This window comes from Crassostrea angulata, chromosome 2, assembly GCF_025612915.1.
Source record: "Crassostrea angulata isolate pt1a10 chromosome 2, ASM2561291v2, whole genome shotgun sequence".
Lineage (NCBI taxonomy): Eukaryota > Metazoa > Mollusca > Bivalvia > Ostreida > Ostreidae > Magallana > Magallana angulata.
Genome location: NC_069112.1, coordinates 77,273,659 through 77,291,820, shown reverse-complemented (window position 1 = coordinate 77,291,820; position 18,162 = coordinate 77,273,659). Strand labels below are relative to the sequence as shown.

The window sequence follows — 18,162 nt, the reverse complement described above, 5'->3', positions numbered from 1 at the left end:
GACTTATTAAACAAAAATATGAGAAATAAAATTGCACGATGGGTGGTTACAAAGTAATATTTACAGCTAGAAGCCCCTGTCGTCATTGCTGTTTACAGAAGGACTAGGCTTGGGTCCTTGTCTTAGCTGAATTAATAGGACACCTCTTATCTGTCTAAACAGTTTATGGAACCCCAAGTCATTAAGATGAACCCCGTCGCATAAAATTGGTTTCTGACTTTCCGCGAATCCTCTCAGCTTCCATAATGTTACTGTGTGACAAGCACAGAATTGCTTAAGAAGTCTATTGGCTTTTTTGACTCGTTGATTTTAAATAAGATTTTAAATGGAAACACCTTTTAAACTGAATCATATGGGCAGTTAATTTAGAAACAATACATTCCAAATTAAAATCTAGTTTACTCTAGTCCAAATCATTGCCTCCAATGAAAACAATTAGGTGCTGATGTCTACACCGTCGTACTGCAGATGTAATAAGGGATAGATGGTGACCATTGTTCACAAGTCCTCCACTTATACCGAAATAGTTCACCTCTTTGAGTTCATATATATTAAACACAAAATTAGCGGTACGACGTGAACCTAAAAATGTTTTGAGTCTTTTCACATGCGAATCGCCCACTTTCAATGTTGACATTATGAAATAAACAATAGAAAAAGTTGACACAGATATTTTCACACATTACACGCAAATATACGCAAGTTTAAACTGCTGTAAAATAAATCACATCCACCTCTCTGGTACATCGCACACAATAACTATGACATCGATGGGCAACAATGTTATGACTAGAGTGTCACTGGCGCCATTTTGAACCGCGCGAAAATCACTTCTGCAGTACCATGAAGCCTTGATTAATCGCTAAAAAACTGGATATAGATAACGTTACCTATGAGAACACACACCAGGTCCCGTTAGTGAATTGTTGAAGTCGCAGAATATCGTAAAATTGGACGGACAGGGTCGTAATTCATGTAAACATCTTTCACAAACCGTGGACAATCATGGATGTTTACAAAATGATTAATGACTACGCATGCGCAGACTAGCTAATATGCATAACTTGCCAGTGCGCATGCCTAAACTAAAAATACACAGTAGTAGAAAACAATACCACGTGGTAAACAAAACATACAAATAAAGTGGTCAACATGCATAAACTATTTATTGACATAAATGTGTTTTAAACACATCTGGGTGAGTTACATTGAAACTGCTCAATGCTGTTCTTGTAAAACTTTGCATGGTATTTTTCCAACCAATCACGTAATGGTTTAAAAAGGATGTAACACTCTACGTCACACATTTCATAAATACATAAACGTCGTATATTTGTCTAACACAGCGTGCAATTCTAATCAAGTGATTACTAATCAATGAATTATTCTTATAAAGTAAATCATTCAATAAACAATAATGCAATAACCTCATTCATCAATAGAAGAAAGCTATGTTATTTATTGATTGACAGGTAAAAGACTAAATTATGAATTGTTGAATTAAATCTCAACAAAATTCCCCCCAAAAAACCAAAAAATATTTATATTTATTCATGAAAAAAGTAGCAATAAATGCTTTGCATTTACAACTCCACACATCAACTGAATTATATCTTTGAATTTTTCATTCTACGTTAATCAATATCCAAAACCTACGTAATGTTCAATTATGACGTCACATCTGGTTCGAATACACAGTGTAATATAAAGAATTCATTACATGTGTGATACCACTGTATATTGAACTAAACATAAATGTGATAAATATATATAATATTTTAAGTGGGACTTGCAAATCATTTGAAAGTATTGGCAACGCCTCAAGAATATTTTTTATAAAAATTCGTAAACTATTTTAATCACATCTATATGAGAATAACCTGTTAAGCTACTGAATTCATGTCTTGAAAATGTATTCTTCGATTAAGCTTCAAAGTAGGGCTATTTGGTCTTTTCAATGACATAATTTTTTTTCTCTGAAATTCAGTCATAATTTGAAACTGAATACCGTTGTTTTAATGTTTCATTAGTCTTACCTGTATAAACTTAAATGTTTTACTAATGTTTTCTTAAATCTTTGTTGGAAACATGTATTAGCATTCTGATGTCATGCAGCATGTAATTTGCCTCCAATTGCTTTCCTTCATTGCTTATATATTTTGAATGTACACTTTCCTGTGTTATTATGTTAATTTCAAAGACAGCAAAAACTCTATAAGTGTTATTAACCAGAATACGAGGGTTGTTCGGAAATAATTGAGACAACATGGATATTTCCCTTCCTAAGTGACGTATTAGGGTGAAAATTGGCATGAACATTTAAGAAACCTTAACAAATAATTAACAAAAAAATATTTTAAAAATGTTCAATATTTTGTTTACAACGGTAGATAAACAAATCGGTGGTCAGGGTACCCGGCGCAAGCATAAACTCGGAGAATAATAAAACTAAAACATCGTCTATCTAAGTGTCCGCAAAGTAACAGTTTATAATAAAAGAAATCAGATTCTACATGTTCATTTTGCTATTTATTGTGACGAACTTTTGATCAAGTTTCACTTCTGTTCGAGTTGAAATACGGATATGGTACAGATATATCTACCCAGCAATAGAAATCTGACAACGACGGTATATTGAATTTTGACGTCAAGGCGGCGCAGCAAATATACATCAGATTGGTGGAAATTTCGGAAAAAACCTTTTAATGCCACCCAATTGCATTAACAATAAATATACGATGGCAAGGGATAGGGGGCTTCAGTTTATCGTCTTGTTTTACTAATTGTTTAGCTAGAATTCAGACAAAGTGACTAAATATCAAGTACTTTTCGCACACTAAATGATGTCAACAGTTCCAAAATAAGTACACAGAATGACTGTAGGAGACATTTCACCGTTATTTGACTTTCGGTTAGAAATAACCCAATTTTTTCCGTAAAATCAAGAATGGAGAGAATATGTAAACGTTGACATCTTGTAATGTAAACAAAAGATGCGAATTGAAGAATTAATTCTAATATCCCTTTGTTTGTTTGGTGTTTAAAACATAGGATCGATGAGAAGCGTTAAAATGACGTTGCGGTAAGTTTGCGGTTGCGCCAGGTCACTGGACGAAGGCAAGATGGTCCGTGTACCAGGAATGATCTAATCATGCTATGGACACAAAACATTTCACATTGATCAACTCTATCCTGGTGTACGTTTTGGTGAAATTTCAATGGTTTCTTTTTTCCCCCAAGGAAATAATAGTAAATGTCTCAATAATTTCCGAACAACCCTCGTAAGACGACTTCGATAACGTCTTTAAAAAAGTAGATGGTAGTGAAACCTTTTGATGTATGTTGGTAAGATAAGAATACATTTGTTTGATCTATTTTTCTGTAAATTTACGGAAATGTAAAACATGTGTAATATGTAGCTAATTATTTATATAAAAATTGAGTATCCACTCTAATTTTTATGAGTCAAATTCGTTAGATACGCCAACCACTTTGTAAATTATCAATGCTAGAAGATATATTTTTCTTTCTTTCTTTTGACAAAAACATATATATGTACAGTGTACATTGAATATATTTCTTTCTTGTAATCATTATATATTGTTAATCTTTTTTTTTACATATGCGACCCTGTGTGGTAGCACTGATACGTTAGTATCGAAAACGACATGTTATTATATGAGTGCAATATACAAACAATAAATACCACACACAACACACATCTACTGCACAGAGCTCCCTGTATATAACGAGAATACTCGTCATGGAAGATAACTCCTGGTAGTTTATTGTTGTATTAGATAACACACTGTCAATGTACAGGACAGGTGTTGGTACAGACAGCAGGTATAGTGTTTCTTGTAAAGTTATTTTTCCTGAGACAAGTCCACTTTGATATACATATTGGATACGTACAAATATCATTCCAGTTAATAGGATATGTGGTAAATATAGACAGTTGTGTAACTAAACATTTGTCTTACAGTCATTTCATGCATATCTTCTACAATATTATGCTATGCTATAATATGCAGTTTTATTGAGATGCTATGAGATTTCAATGCAACGCTATGAGATTTGAACAAAACGCATCCATACACAGAAGAGTTACACATATTTTGGAATAGAATAATAAGAAGCCAAAATTTATCATGAATCTGCAATGTGAATGAGATTGTATGCTATGGTATGGGATTCCAATACTATTGTATGGGATTCTAATGCTATGCTATACGATTTCAATTCTGTGTTTTACTATTGCGTATGTTGTAAAAGATATGATTGACCTTTCTGTAGAACAATATTTACGACGATAAATATCAACAAAATTCGCTGTGGGACATTGTTGTTTTGAACATATATTCAACTGTTGCAGACTGGGACAATGTTGCAATAGCTCATAAAAGAAAGCAAACACAGTGTAGCTTCAGTCAGGTGTTGATTTTACCTAAAAAGATGTTTATGAAAACAAAGAGTCCGAGGTACAATATAAGAAAAAAAACGATACTTTCAATGCAGTGTGTATAACAATATGTGGAAACATTATAATTTCTCAATGAAACTGGTCATTGAAAATGCCAATGCTCCACTTTTGTTTTTATTCTCGTGATAAAACAAAACAATGTAACTCATTCATAATCGTAATATTCTACTACTTGAACATACCGGAAAGACACTCTTGAGTGCACGCAACCTAAATGTTCACACATTACACTGGAATGATCCTTGAATGAATAGTGTCAAATCCATGCACCCCCCCCCCCCAACAAAAAAAAAAACAACAACAAACAAAAACAAATATTGATTTATTTTTTTCTCAAGTCACTTGATCAAAATTTGACTCCCTGGATTTTTTTCCAGAATGAATTATCAGTTGCAAAAAATGCTGATAAGACTGTTTTTGTTATCCTTTTAAATACATAAGTCATTACCATCGGAGGCTGCCATGATTTGTGATCTGGCGAGACTATCTTTGAGATCATACCTTCGGCATAAAAAATGTCTCATAGCATATTAGATATTTTCATTGTAGAGTTCATAGGTTCTCGACATTTTTTTCTCTCTGAAATTCAGTTATAATTTGAAATTGAATACCGTTGTTTTAATGTTTCATTAGTCTAATATGTTCATACTGATGAAATGACTTTTACCCATATTTTCGTAATAATTTGTAAAATTATGTATTAACATTCTGATTTGATTTTGCATTTGATTTGCCTCCACAAGCTTTCCTTCATTGCTTATATATTTTCAATGTACCATTCCCTGTGTTATTGTGTTGTTTCCAAAGACAGTAAAAACTCTATTAGTGATATTAACCAGAAAAAGACGACTTCTGTCAAGTCTAAAAGAAGTAGATGGTAGAGAAACCGTTTGATGTGTGTCTGGCAGATAAAAATGCGTTTGTATGAAATATGTTTCTGTGTATTTACGGATATGTAGAATGTGTTTCATATGTGGGTCTGCATCTATATAAATATTGAGTATACACTCTAATTTTATCAAATCCCTTAGATACGTCAAACCACTATGTAAATTATCAATGCAAGAAGATATATGTTTTCTTCTTTCTTCTGACAAACAAATATGCATGTACAGTGTCCACTGAATATTTTTCTTACCTGTAATCATGACATATAGTAATATGTTTTCTACATTTGCAACTTTGTGTGGAAACACTGGTATGTCAATATCAAAAACCATGCGTTATTATGTGAGTGCAGTATACAAACAATAAATACTACACACAACACACATCTACTGCACAGAGGTCCCTGTGTAAAACGAGAATACTCTTCATGGAAGATAACTCCTGCTAGTTTATCGTTGTATTAGATAACACACTGTCAATGTACAGGACAGGAGGTAGTACCGACAGTAGGTATAGTGTTTCTTGTAATGTTATTGTTCGTGAGAGATGGAGTTTTCTTTGATATACATGTTGGATACTTACAAATAGATTTGCAGTTAGTAGGATGTGTGGTAAAGAAGGATAGCTGTGTGACTAAGCATTTGTCTTACAGTCATTTCATGCAAAACTTTTACAATTTCTTGATATGCTTTAATATGCAGTTTTATTGAGATGCTATGAGATTTCAATGCAACGATATGAGATTTGAACAAAACCCATCCATACACAGATGAGTTCCAAACATTTTGGAATAGAATAATAAGAAGCCTTAATTTTCCACCAATCTGCAATGTGAATGAAATCGTATGCTATGGTATGAGATTCCAATCCTATGGTTTGAGATTCCAATGCTATGGTATGAGAATCCAATGCTATGGTATGAGATTCCAATGCTATGGTATGAAATTCCAATACTATGGTATGAGATTCCAATGCTATGGTATGATATTTCAATGCTATGGTATGAGATTACAATGCTATGGTATGAGATTACAATGCTATGGTATGAGATTTCAATGCTGTGTTTTACGACTGCGTATGTTGTAAAAGATATGCTTGACCTAATTACTGTAGAACAATATTTACGGCGATAAATATCAACAAAATTCGCTGTGGGACATTGTTATTTCGAACATAAATTTAACTGTTGCACACTGGGACACTGTTGCATTAGCTCATATAACATGGCAAACACAGAGTAGCTTCAGTCAGGTGTTGAGCTAACCAAAAAGAAATGTTTATGAAAAAGAAGAGTCCGAGGTATTATATATAAGTAAATAAAAACAATAATTTCAATGTAAAGTGTATAACAATATATAGAAACATTATAATTTCTCAATGAAAATAGTCATTGAGAATTACATGTACATTGCTCCACTTTTCATGTTATTCTAGGGAGAAAACGACACCTTTACAGTTAAACTTTTTCATAAATGTTATATTTCACTACTCAAACAATACCGGAAAGATATTTAACTCTAAAGTGCACGCCACTTAAATGTTCACACGTTACACTGGAAGTGATTCTTGAATGAATAGTGTCAAGTGAATGCAATGACTGCCCGCCCCCCCCCCCCAAAAAAAAAAAACAAAAAAAAAACCCACACACCAAAGAAACAAACATCAACAACAAACAAACAACACAAAAAACATTGATTTATATTTTTCTCAGGTCATCTGATCAACATTGTCCTTGACGGACTTTTTACAGACTGAATTATCATTTGCAAAAATGATAATAAAACTTTTTGTATGCACTTTTAAATAGATCATTACCATCGGAAGCTATTATGATTTGTGACTTTGTAGGACTATCTTTGAGGCCATTCTGTCGGCATGAAAGCAATGTCTCATAGCATATTATATATTTTCATTGTACAGTTCATAGGTTCATAATATTGTCTATAACGCAACAATAGCCAGGATGATATTTATCTTTTATTCAAAAACAACAATACTGATTTTAATTACTTATATAATTACGCTTGATAAAAAAGTTTTAAAAGGCATAACTAATTGATGAACATAACTAATCTAAATAAACTATAGTTCTGACGTATTCAAAAAATGTACATTGATGTTAAAAATAAAATAAAGAGAATCTAAATTTTTGTAACAGTATATAGTTTTCCTTTAATAGATAAATTTGGGGAGAGTTAAGAAAAAATGTGTTGAGTGAGATATAAACCTACAATGTAATTGAACAAAAAATCATTCAAAAGCTTTATGGCTTGTAAAGCTTATTTATGCCTGCCTGCTCACATCTATACTATTACGTACCAAACTCAACTCTTTCGTGAAGAATAACACAGGTCATTTCTTGAAGAATACATAGCATAAAAGTTGCATGAAACATAATGCCATAGTCAAAGTCACAATATAATATAATACGAAATGAAGACTAAGTGATGTGATGTGACAAGTAGAAAATATGCATTTCCTCCAATAAATGACATAATACTCGAAGAACAATATCCATACATAAAACCTTGAAAATATCACCAAGTATCCTGAGATTGAGACTAGTAAAAGTTTTAGACCTTTGGCAGGAATAGATAATAAAGTACCTGGTATATAAGTAAAGATATGGAGTGTTCATCTGCCACCTTAACAAGATAGGCTATATCACTCATCGATAGGTTTATATACCCGTATATATTTATAAATATAGACAATCTTGTTAACGCCCCATATCCAAAAACCACATTGCAATTGAACAGAAATGTTAGTGCATGATTAAGAAAAATTATACCAAGTTATAACAAAATAACTAATTTGTGGGAAAAGGAACACCCTTCAACATAACGACTATTTGTAGAGAAAGCATACATGTACAAGCAAATTTGAGTGTTTTAGTCCCCGACTAAAAGTAAGATAAGTCAAAAACACAACCATTAGCCACTGTCTAATGGTTGATATTAACTATAAACTAAAAAAGGTTACAACATAAAGACTATTATTACAAAAGACAAAACATGTACAAGCAAATTAAATTGACTGTTTGAGCCCCTGACTCAAAGTAAGATAATGGCACATGTATTCAAAACACAACCAGTAGCCCCTGTTAATGGTTGCTAGAAAAAAGGATTGTGAATCCCCTGACTTCATTATCTAATTCAAAAATGTCAAAACTCAAACAAATGTCAATCAAAACTTACGTTTTGGGATTCTAATGTACTTTTTAAAAGCACCAGAGTTCCATCTACCCATGCTCTAAATTTTTAATTTCGAAAACCCATAAAAGGCAGCTGTAGTAGCAGCCCCAATGCGGAAGCTATGAGCTTTGTAAAGATACAAGACCAAATTACAAAAAGCTAAAGCCGAAAGCAGTTGCTGTTTGAAGTATTGACGCGAGATGGGCGAACCATCCATGAAGGAAAATAACGGCTCTGATGGTGAGGAATGTTTTCTAAGATTTAGGTAATGTAGAAGTGCTTGGAATGGGCACATTAAAAGATCCGTCGTATTTTACTGCAGGCGTAGAGTAGTTGTGTTTGCTTTAGAATGCTTAAAGTGAGGTATAGTTATATCTATATACTAGTGCATGGACTATCGGATCCTAACGTGATATTTCCAAAAAGAAGGAAATGCTGGGTTGGAGCATTTGTTTTGGTAAGCTCTCCTACTCGTAAAAAAGCACAAAATGCTAAGGTAAACATGGCCCGGAAGAGGGATTAAGTAAAAGCTGATGTGGTAATAAACTCCAAAGCATGAATTATTTTCTTCAAATTGTTGGGGTTTTAGGTAGCCGTGAGTCAGATGATGGTTTCGATTTCCGGAATCCCTGAAGCATTTTACGAATGGTGAAATGTTGTGTAATATCTGTGTAGTTACCAAGTTGGAAAATAAAACTAAGTGACGAAATCAGTGTTGAAGTTGTGGATGCGGCAAATCCTTTCAGATAGCAATGCGCATTAAATGCAGACAGGTGATGAACACAGGGTGATAGCGGGGATGCGTTATGTTGAAAGGATTGTTCAATAAAACACTTGTAGGTTAAAAAAGCTGATTTGTAAGCTGATAATGTTGATTCAGACAGAGAGTTGCGGACTAAAATATTGGCTGTTTCAGTCAAATCCGCACTTATGCTGGAGGAACTGGAGCTGGCTCGTTGTCCATATGTAGAAAGCGGGCTTTGAATTCTTTCACCTGCAAGCAAGATAGTAAATCAGCGGCTGTATTAGAAATTCCTTGAATATGTTTGGCATGGAAATGAATGTTGTGTTGCAATGAAAGAATCATTAAACGCCTCATCAATTGCATTAGGTTAGGGTCCTTTGATGTAGTTTTGTTTATCACATACAAAACTGCTATATTGTCAAAATGTAATACAACGATACAGTTTTCAGAAGAGGTACCCATAATTCTAATGCAATGACAATAAGTAAACATTTTCTAACTGAAATGTGGTACTTTAACAATTCAGGAGCAAACTCGAAGTAAAACCAATTTGTGCGAGAGGTGCATCCAAATCCGGCATAACTAGCATCAGCAAAAAATGCAATGAAGATGAAGAATTGGTTATGCCAGAAGGAAAGAAACCTTTGCCATTGAATTGGTTCAAAAACACCCCTCAGGCATGCAGATCAGCTTGTGCCTGTAGATTCGGTCGATGGTGGTGATATGGTTTTTGAGGCCAATTGTTAGATCTATAAGACGTCTCAAAAAGTACGACCAGGAGGACCTACACTACAGGCAAAATTGAGCATACCAATTAAAGATTGCAGTTCCTTCAAAGCAGCAAAATGCTTTGCTTTGAATTTTTGAATTTCCAATTTCAATTGAGTTAATTTATCTTGAGGTAATCGAATTTCGAAGTTCAAGGTATCTAATTCCAGCCCCAAAAATGTGAGAGTTGTGGTCGGGTAAACAGTTTTTTTCTGACTTTACGGGTAACGCGGGGGTGTTAAGGAAGCATATGAGCAGTTTAGCGTCTTTTTTTGACTGTTATATTCAAAATCGGGAAATTAAATAATTATTTTGAATAAGATCAAAAACTTAGTATTATCCTTTAAAATAGATGTTAGTGCAATAAAATCGGGTAGTACATTACTGCCACATTGGTGTATTATCACGTGACAACTATAAATAGCTTACGTATATTCCTTAACATAAACTGAGATAGAACAACACTACCCCGCGGTTTCAAAAATAAAATAAACATACCAAGTGAAAGCAAAACATCTCAGTTTAATCAAAACCGCTGCTAGAATCCTATGTTTTTCCTTATTAAAAAGTTATTTATCCGGTTCTCGTAAAACCTTCCCAACTTTTATATAGTTTGCACGGAAAACGGTGAATTGCATCAAAACAACACACAACATGGGATTCTAGCAGCACTTTTCAATTTAAGCATTGATCAAACTAACGATACGTATAAAATTTCAAGTTCAATATATACGGGGTAGTGTTGTTCTAATCGGATTTTTATATCGTAAACAACGACAGAGGAAAGCCTGGCCGAGAAATAAAAGCAAATTTACATACCTTTTAGCGAATGATTGATAAAACTAACGTCTCCCCCAGTACTCTTATGTTCAATTCTCAATAAATCACACCACAATACTTTATGAGAGTTCTTAGATTAGTTATATTTTGAATATGTTTACAATGCTTTCCGATCAAATTCACACGACATTCAACTTTTAGCCATGACGTCATCAATTTGTAAATCTACGTAATACAAACTAATTTCTGGAAAAAAAATTGTCTTCAGTATTTTTCATTTGTTTTTGATCTACGTTTTGTTGCTTATATATTTGAATATGTACATAATAACTAAGATTTGTGATTTCACGGAATTACATGTAACTCAGATTCCATATGCTTCCTTAACACCCCCGCGAAGCAAATGTCTTTGGATAGTTGATAAAAGGCAAGCAGAGCACTGTAACATGTTGACAAATGGGGTTCACTTAGGAAAAGAAAATCGTCTAAGATGTGCACGCAATGTATAACAGAGAAATTTGTTTCAAGGATCCATTGAAGAGCTGAGCTGAATTTTTCAAAAAGATTACATGAATAGCTAAGTCCAAAAGGCAATGTTTTGTCGTAGTACAGTCAGTTCAAGCATATCTTTTACAACATACACCATAGCATAGCATAGCATTGAAATCTCTTAGCATAGCATTGAAATCTCATAGCATAGCATTGGAATCCCATACTATAGCATACAATCTCATAGAATCGCATTCGTCTTATCATACCATAGCATACCATAGCATAGCATACAACATTATTTAAACTCGGTTTTAAATGTTTTTATTTGAAAAAATAAATATTTACATGATAGATTTGTGGTAAACTTTGGGTTCTTATTATTTTTCTTCGAAATGTGTGGATCTCCTCTGTGTATGGAGGCGTTTTTGTTCAAATCTTATAGCATACCATAGCATAGCATAGCAAACCATATCATTAAGCCCTTCATTTCAATTTCTCATATCATACCACACAAATCTCATAGCATACCATTCAAATCTCATAGCATATCATTAAAATCGCATACCATAGCATATCATTAAATTGTAAAAGATATGCATGAAATGACTGTAATACATATTGTCTACCATGAATCCAAGTAGTTCGAAATCATCTGGATGAATAGGGATCTGTTTATAAGCATTCTCAAGATCTGTCTTTGCTTACAACGCACCCCTTCCCAATTGTCTAATTATATTAATAGCCGTTTCCACTGATTGATATTGTACTGTACACAAATCTTAGGTAAAAATGGTATGTTGTGATTTATAGACATACCCTCAGGATAAGATAAATGATGTATCAAACGAAATTCACCGACAGCTTTTTTGGGTACCAATCCAAAAGGTGAAACTTGTATATTAGGAAATGGTGGATTTGGGTAAGGCCCGGCTATACGGTGTGCTCGTAACTCGTTGCTGAGATTACTTTGAAGGATTCCATCATTATTGTTCAAAGAAGAGAGATTTCTAGAAACTCTAAACGCACGTTGCCTCTCATATGGGATTATAAAACCAAAGGTAAACCCACTACTTGAAAATTGGGCCAAAGATGGATCATAGCCGTCAAGATAACTGGCCAGTTTGTCGACTTGAATTGGTGTGATGATACTTATATCCCTATCACTTAGTGGAGCTTTGTTGGTTAGAGGTGCTGGCAGGTTTTCTAGCATTTTGTTTTTGTGCACGAGCCAACATTGTTGAGGGAATAGCAGTAGTTATGTGACTTGGATTGGGCACGAAAGGGCTGTTTCTTGTGCGTGAGTTTAAAATCTAGTCCAGAAACTTAAGCTTCTTGGTATAGCTCAATATTGTTCTTCTCCCAAGCACATAATGAAGGTTCTTTTCGCGTCATCGCCTAAACTTTTCATCATACATTAAAGCAGCAGAGTCCCCACACGAGTCAGCAATTCTTTGCATAGTGTGTGCTTACGTCATTAAGTTTCCAATTTCGTGGGGAAACGTTTCTGCATAGATTGCGACAAATATGTGGAACGCCTCTACCCATTTAGTTATAGACTTGATAGGGCCCTTGTCGTTTGCCTTAACAAAAATGAGCTCACCATTTTTATCAACTGATTTATACTTGTCTGTCTCATCATGATCAAAATCATTTGACAACAGGACAGCAAATTTGATGAACACATTGGCGTGGATTTTTGCCCTCATTTTGGAATCTACACCCAATGTTAAACCAGTTGCCGAGCGTGAACCCCCTTTCAGTATTCTGATTAAGCAACTGCATATCTTGAGAAGTTATCTCTTGCAGTCGGGAATGGTCAGGTGTTACTGCTTGTGAAGAGGCTTGTTGAGTGTCGGCTGATTGCTGTTTGTGAAGTTGCAGTCTGCATGGGGATTGACGATGAAGGATTGCTCTCACCATGGTGATATTCATCCATATAGCGTCGAAAAGTATCTTCAATGGTTTGGATGATAGAGGCAATGCACGTCCTTATCATTGTTTCCCTGTCCTTATGAGACATAAGACCGCTTTGAGGTTTCTGCGGGAGGATGCGGGGCTGCCTTGTTCAGCCTCCTGCGTTTTGGTGTGGATGCCATCTAAATCTAATAGAGTAAAATATAAAGGAAATGAAGATGTTAATATTTAAACTAAAATGATCATATACAAGAATTTGCATAGCCAAAAAGCTTTCATGCTATCTTCAACCTGATCTAAAGTAAGGTAAAACTGTGGCATAGCAGCTTGTTATATACCCCAGGTATATATATATATATATATATATATATATATATATATATATATATATATATATATATATATATATATATATATATATATATATATATATATATATATATATATATATATATTATGCTCTCAGATAATTAGTGTTAAGCTTGTTATAAATGTTATAACACATTGCTTATAGCAAAAATAATTCTGCCATACATTTAGTAGTTTTATCACTTACATATGCCATAGCACTAGAGGTGTACATTTTAGTTGCTTGGCATAGCCTGAGGCTCTGTTTTATATGTAAACATTGCAAAACTGCTTATTATATCATACGTGTATCATTGCTCCTGCCGCCATAGCATTGGAGCTGTATCTTATATTCATTCAAATAAGCTGATATAGCTTTAAAATAACCAGAAATATTCATATTCGGGTATTTGTTTGGTAAATTGTCATAGACCAAAAAACAAAGCTGTTACCTGTATCCAAACAAATTTTAACAAGTGATGGAAAGTCTTATCTGCAGATTGATCAGGATGCTTTGAACTGAAATAAACATATCAGGTTAAATATATAATATTACAAACATAAGGTTAATCTAAAAAAATTGTTAAAGGTTTAAGGAACACTTGGTAAAATGTTAATTACTTCAAGTGTAACCGCATTCTTCACATCAGACTTATTAAACAAAAATATGAGAAATAAAATTGCACGATGGGTGGTTACAAAGCAATATTTACAGCTAGAAGCCCCTGTCGTCATTGCTGTTTACAGAAGGACTATGCTTGGGTTCCTGTCTTAGCTGAATTAATAGGACACCTCTAATCTGTCTAAACAGTTTATGGAACCCCAAGTCATTAAGATGAACCCCGTCGCATAAGATTGGTTTCTGACTTTCCGCGAATCCTCTCAGCTTCCAAAATGTTACTGTGTGACAAGCACAAAATTGCTTAAGAAGTCTAGTGGCTTTTTTGACTCGTTGATTATAAATAAGTCACTTCTCTAGGGAGAAAACTAAGCACGGTAACAGACTTTAAATGGAAACACCTTTTAAGTTGAGTCACATTGGCAGTCAATTTAGAAACAATACATTCCAAACTAAAATCTAGTTCACTCGAGTCCAAATCATTGCCTCCAATGAAAACAATTAGGTGCTGAGGTCTACACCGTCGTACTGCAGATGTAATAAGGGATAGATGGTGACCATTGTTCACAAGTCCTCCACTTATACCGGAATAGTTCACCTCTTTGAGTTCATATATATTAAACACAAAATTAGCGGAACGACGTGAACCTAAGAATGTTTTGAGTCTTTTCACATGCGAATCGCCCAGTCTCAATGTTGACATTATGAAATAAACAATAGAAAAATTTGACACAGATATTTTCACACATTACACGCAAATATACACAAGTTCAAACTGCTGTATAATAAATTACAATGAAACCTTGATAAATCGCTAAAAAACGGGATATAGATAACGTTACCTATGAGAACACACACCAGGTCCCGTTAGTGAATTGTTGAAGTCGCAGAATATCGTAAAATTGGACGGACGGGGTCGTAATTCATGTACACATCTTCTTTCACAAACCGTAGACAGTCATGGATGTTTACAAAATGAACAATGACTTCGCATGCGCAGACTAGCTAATATGCATAACTTGCCAGTGCGCATGCCTAAACTAAAAATACACAGTAGTGGAAAACAATACCACGTGGTAAACAAAACATACAAATAAAGTGGTCAACATGCATAAACTATTTATGGACATAAATGTTTTTTTTAAACACATCTGGTTGAGTTACATTGAAACTGCTCAATGCTGTTCTTGTAAAGTTTTGCATGGTATTTTTCCAACTAATCACATAATGTTTTAAAAAGGATGTAACACTCTCCGATACACATTTCATAAATACATAAAAGTCGTATATTTGTCTAACACAGCGTGCAATTTGATCAAGTGGTTACTAATCAATGATTTATTCTAATAAAGAAAATCATTCAATAAACAATAATGCAATAACCACATTCATCAATAGAAGAGAGTTATGTTATTTATTAATTGACAGGTAAAAAATTAAATTATGAATTGTTGAATTAAATCTCAACGAAATGCCAAAGAAAAACCCAAAACATATTTATATTTATTCATGAAAAAATAGCAATAAATGCTTTGCATTTACAACTCCACACATCAACTGAATCATATCTTTGAATTTTTCATTCTACGTTAATCAATTTCCAAAACCTATGTAATGTTCAATTATGACGTCACGTTTGGTTCAAATAACAAAAATTCATTACATGTGTGATACCACTGTATATTGAGCGAAACATAAATGTGATAAATATATATAACATTTTAAGTGGGACTTGCAAATCATTTGAAAGTATTGGCAACGCCTCAAGAATTGCAAAATATTTTTCTTAAAAATTCGTAAACTATTTTAATCACATCTATATGAGAATAACCTGTTAAGCTACTGAATTCATGTCTTGAAAATGTATTCTTCGATTAAGCTTCAAAGTAGGGCCATTTGATCATTTCAATGACATTATGTTTTTTTCTCTGAAACTCAGTTATAATTTGAAACTGAATACCGTTGTTTTAATATTTCATTAGTCTTATCTGTATAAACTTAAATGTTTTTACTAATGTCTTCTTAATACTTTGTTGGAAACATGTATAAGAATTCTGATGTCATGCTGCATGTAATTTGCCTCCAATTGCTTTCCTTCATTGCTTATGTGTTTTTAATGTACACTTTCCTGTGTTATTATGTTAATTTTAAAGACAGTAAAAACTCTATAATGTATGTGGGCCACATAAGAATACATTTGTTTGAACTATTTTTCTGTAAATTTACGGATATGTAAAATGTGTGTAATATGTAGCTAATGATTTATATAAAAATTGAGTATCCACTCTGATTTTTATGAGTCAAATTCGTTAGATACGCTAACCACTTTGTAAATTATCAATACAAGAAGATATATTTCTCCCTCTTTCTTCTGACAAACACATATACTCAGTACATGTACAGGGTACATTGAATATATTTCTTTCCTGTAATCATTATATATTGTTAATTTTTTTTTCTACATATGCGACTCTGTGTGGTAGCACTGATACGTTAATATTGACATGTTATTATATGAGTGCAATATACAAACAATAAATACTACACACAACACACATCTACTGCACAGAGCTCCCTGTATATAACGAGAATACTCTCCATGGAAGATAACTCCTGGTAGTTTGTTGTTGTATTAGATAACACACTATTAATGTACAGGACATGTGTTGGTAAAGACAGTAGGTATAGTGTTTCTTGTAAACTTATTGTCCCTGAGACAAGTCCACTTTGATATACATATTTGATACGTACAAATATCATTCCAGTTAGTAGGATGTGTGGTAAATATCGACAGTTGTGTAACTAGGCATTTGTCTTACAGTCATTTCATGCATATCTTTTACAATTTTATGCTATACTATGATACGGAGTTTATTTATATGCTATGAGAATGTAATAATATTTGAAAAAAATGCACCCATACACAAAAGAATTCCAAACATTTTGAAATGGATTAATAAGAAGCCATTATAATTTACCACCAATCTGCAATGTGAATATTTATTCTTTGAAATAAAATTATTCCAAACCGAGTTAAATTCATGGTGTATGCCATGCTATAATATACCATGGTGTGATATGACAAATAAGAATCTATGAGATTGTATATTATGATATGAGATTCCAGTGCTATAGTATGGGATTTCAACGCATGCTATACTTGTTCAATGTTATGTTTTACTATTGCGTATATTGTAAAAGATATGCTTGATCTTACTGTAGAACTATAGTTACAGTGATAAATATCAACATAATTCGCTGTGGGACATTATTTTTAGAACATATATTCAACTGTTGCAGACTGGGACACTGTTGCATTAGCTCATATATCAAAGTAAACACAATGTAGCTTCAGTCAGGTGTTGATCTTACCTAAAAGAAATGTTTATGAGAACGAAGAGTCCGAAGTACAATATAAGTAATACTTATCAATAATTTCAATGTAGTGTGTATAACAAAATGTAGAAACATTATCATTCTCAATGAAACTGGTCATTGAGAACTCCAACGCTCCACTTTTGTTTTTATTCTAGTGATAAAACGACAGCATTGTAACTCATTCATAATCGTTAAGTGCACTACTTAAACAATATCGCAAATATTCTTTTGAGTGCACGCAACTTAAATGTTCACACGTTACACTGGAATTGATCCGTGAATGAATAGTGTCAAATGAATGCAACCTCCCCCCCCCTCCCCCCGAAAAAAAAACACAAAAACAATAAAGAAAAAATTGGTTACGCCTTGGTGTTGCAAAATATATTTCTTTAAAATTCCTAAATTATTTCAACTAAATCTATATTACAATAGAGAGTAGAGCTACTGCATGAATTCATGCATTGAAACTATATTCTATGCTTAAGCTTAAAAAGTGGGACACTTGATCTTTTCGAAATTCAGTTATAATTTGAAATGAAGTTCTATTGTTTCA

General features: G+C 33.4%; 2 protein-coding genes and 1 long non-coding RNA gene across 6 annotated transcripts in view; 1 reads left to right on the top strand and 2 right to left on the bottom strand.

Moving 5' to 3' along the window:
• The window catches only part of LOC128170951 (uncharacterized), a 55,038-nt gene extending 40,135 nt beyond the window's left edge, over window positions 1-14,903 (bottom strand). Inside the window, exons 1-2 of the long non-coding RNA XR_008241954.1 lie at window positions 14,326-14,903; window positions 14,065-14,131 (exon numbers count right to left, since the gene is read on the bottom strand). This is a non-coding gene — a long non-coding RNA (uncharacterized LOC128170951). The remainder of the gene's footprint in view (window positions 1-14,064; window positions 14,132-14,325) is intronic.
• The window catches only part of LOC128170918 (neurogenic locus notch homolog protein 2-like), a 658,320-nt gene that overhangs the window by 224,487 nt on the left and 415,671 nt on the right, over window positions 1-18,162 (top strand). The window lies entirely within an intron of this gene.
• Window positions 1-18,162, bottom strand: part of LOC128170934 (uncharacterized) — a 278,519-nt gene that overhangs the window by 51,476 nt on the left and 208,881 nt on the right. The gene's annotated exons all lie outside the window — the stretch shown is intronic.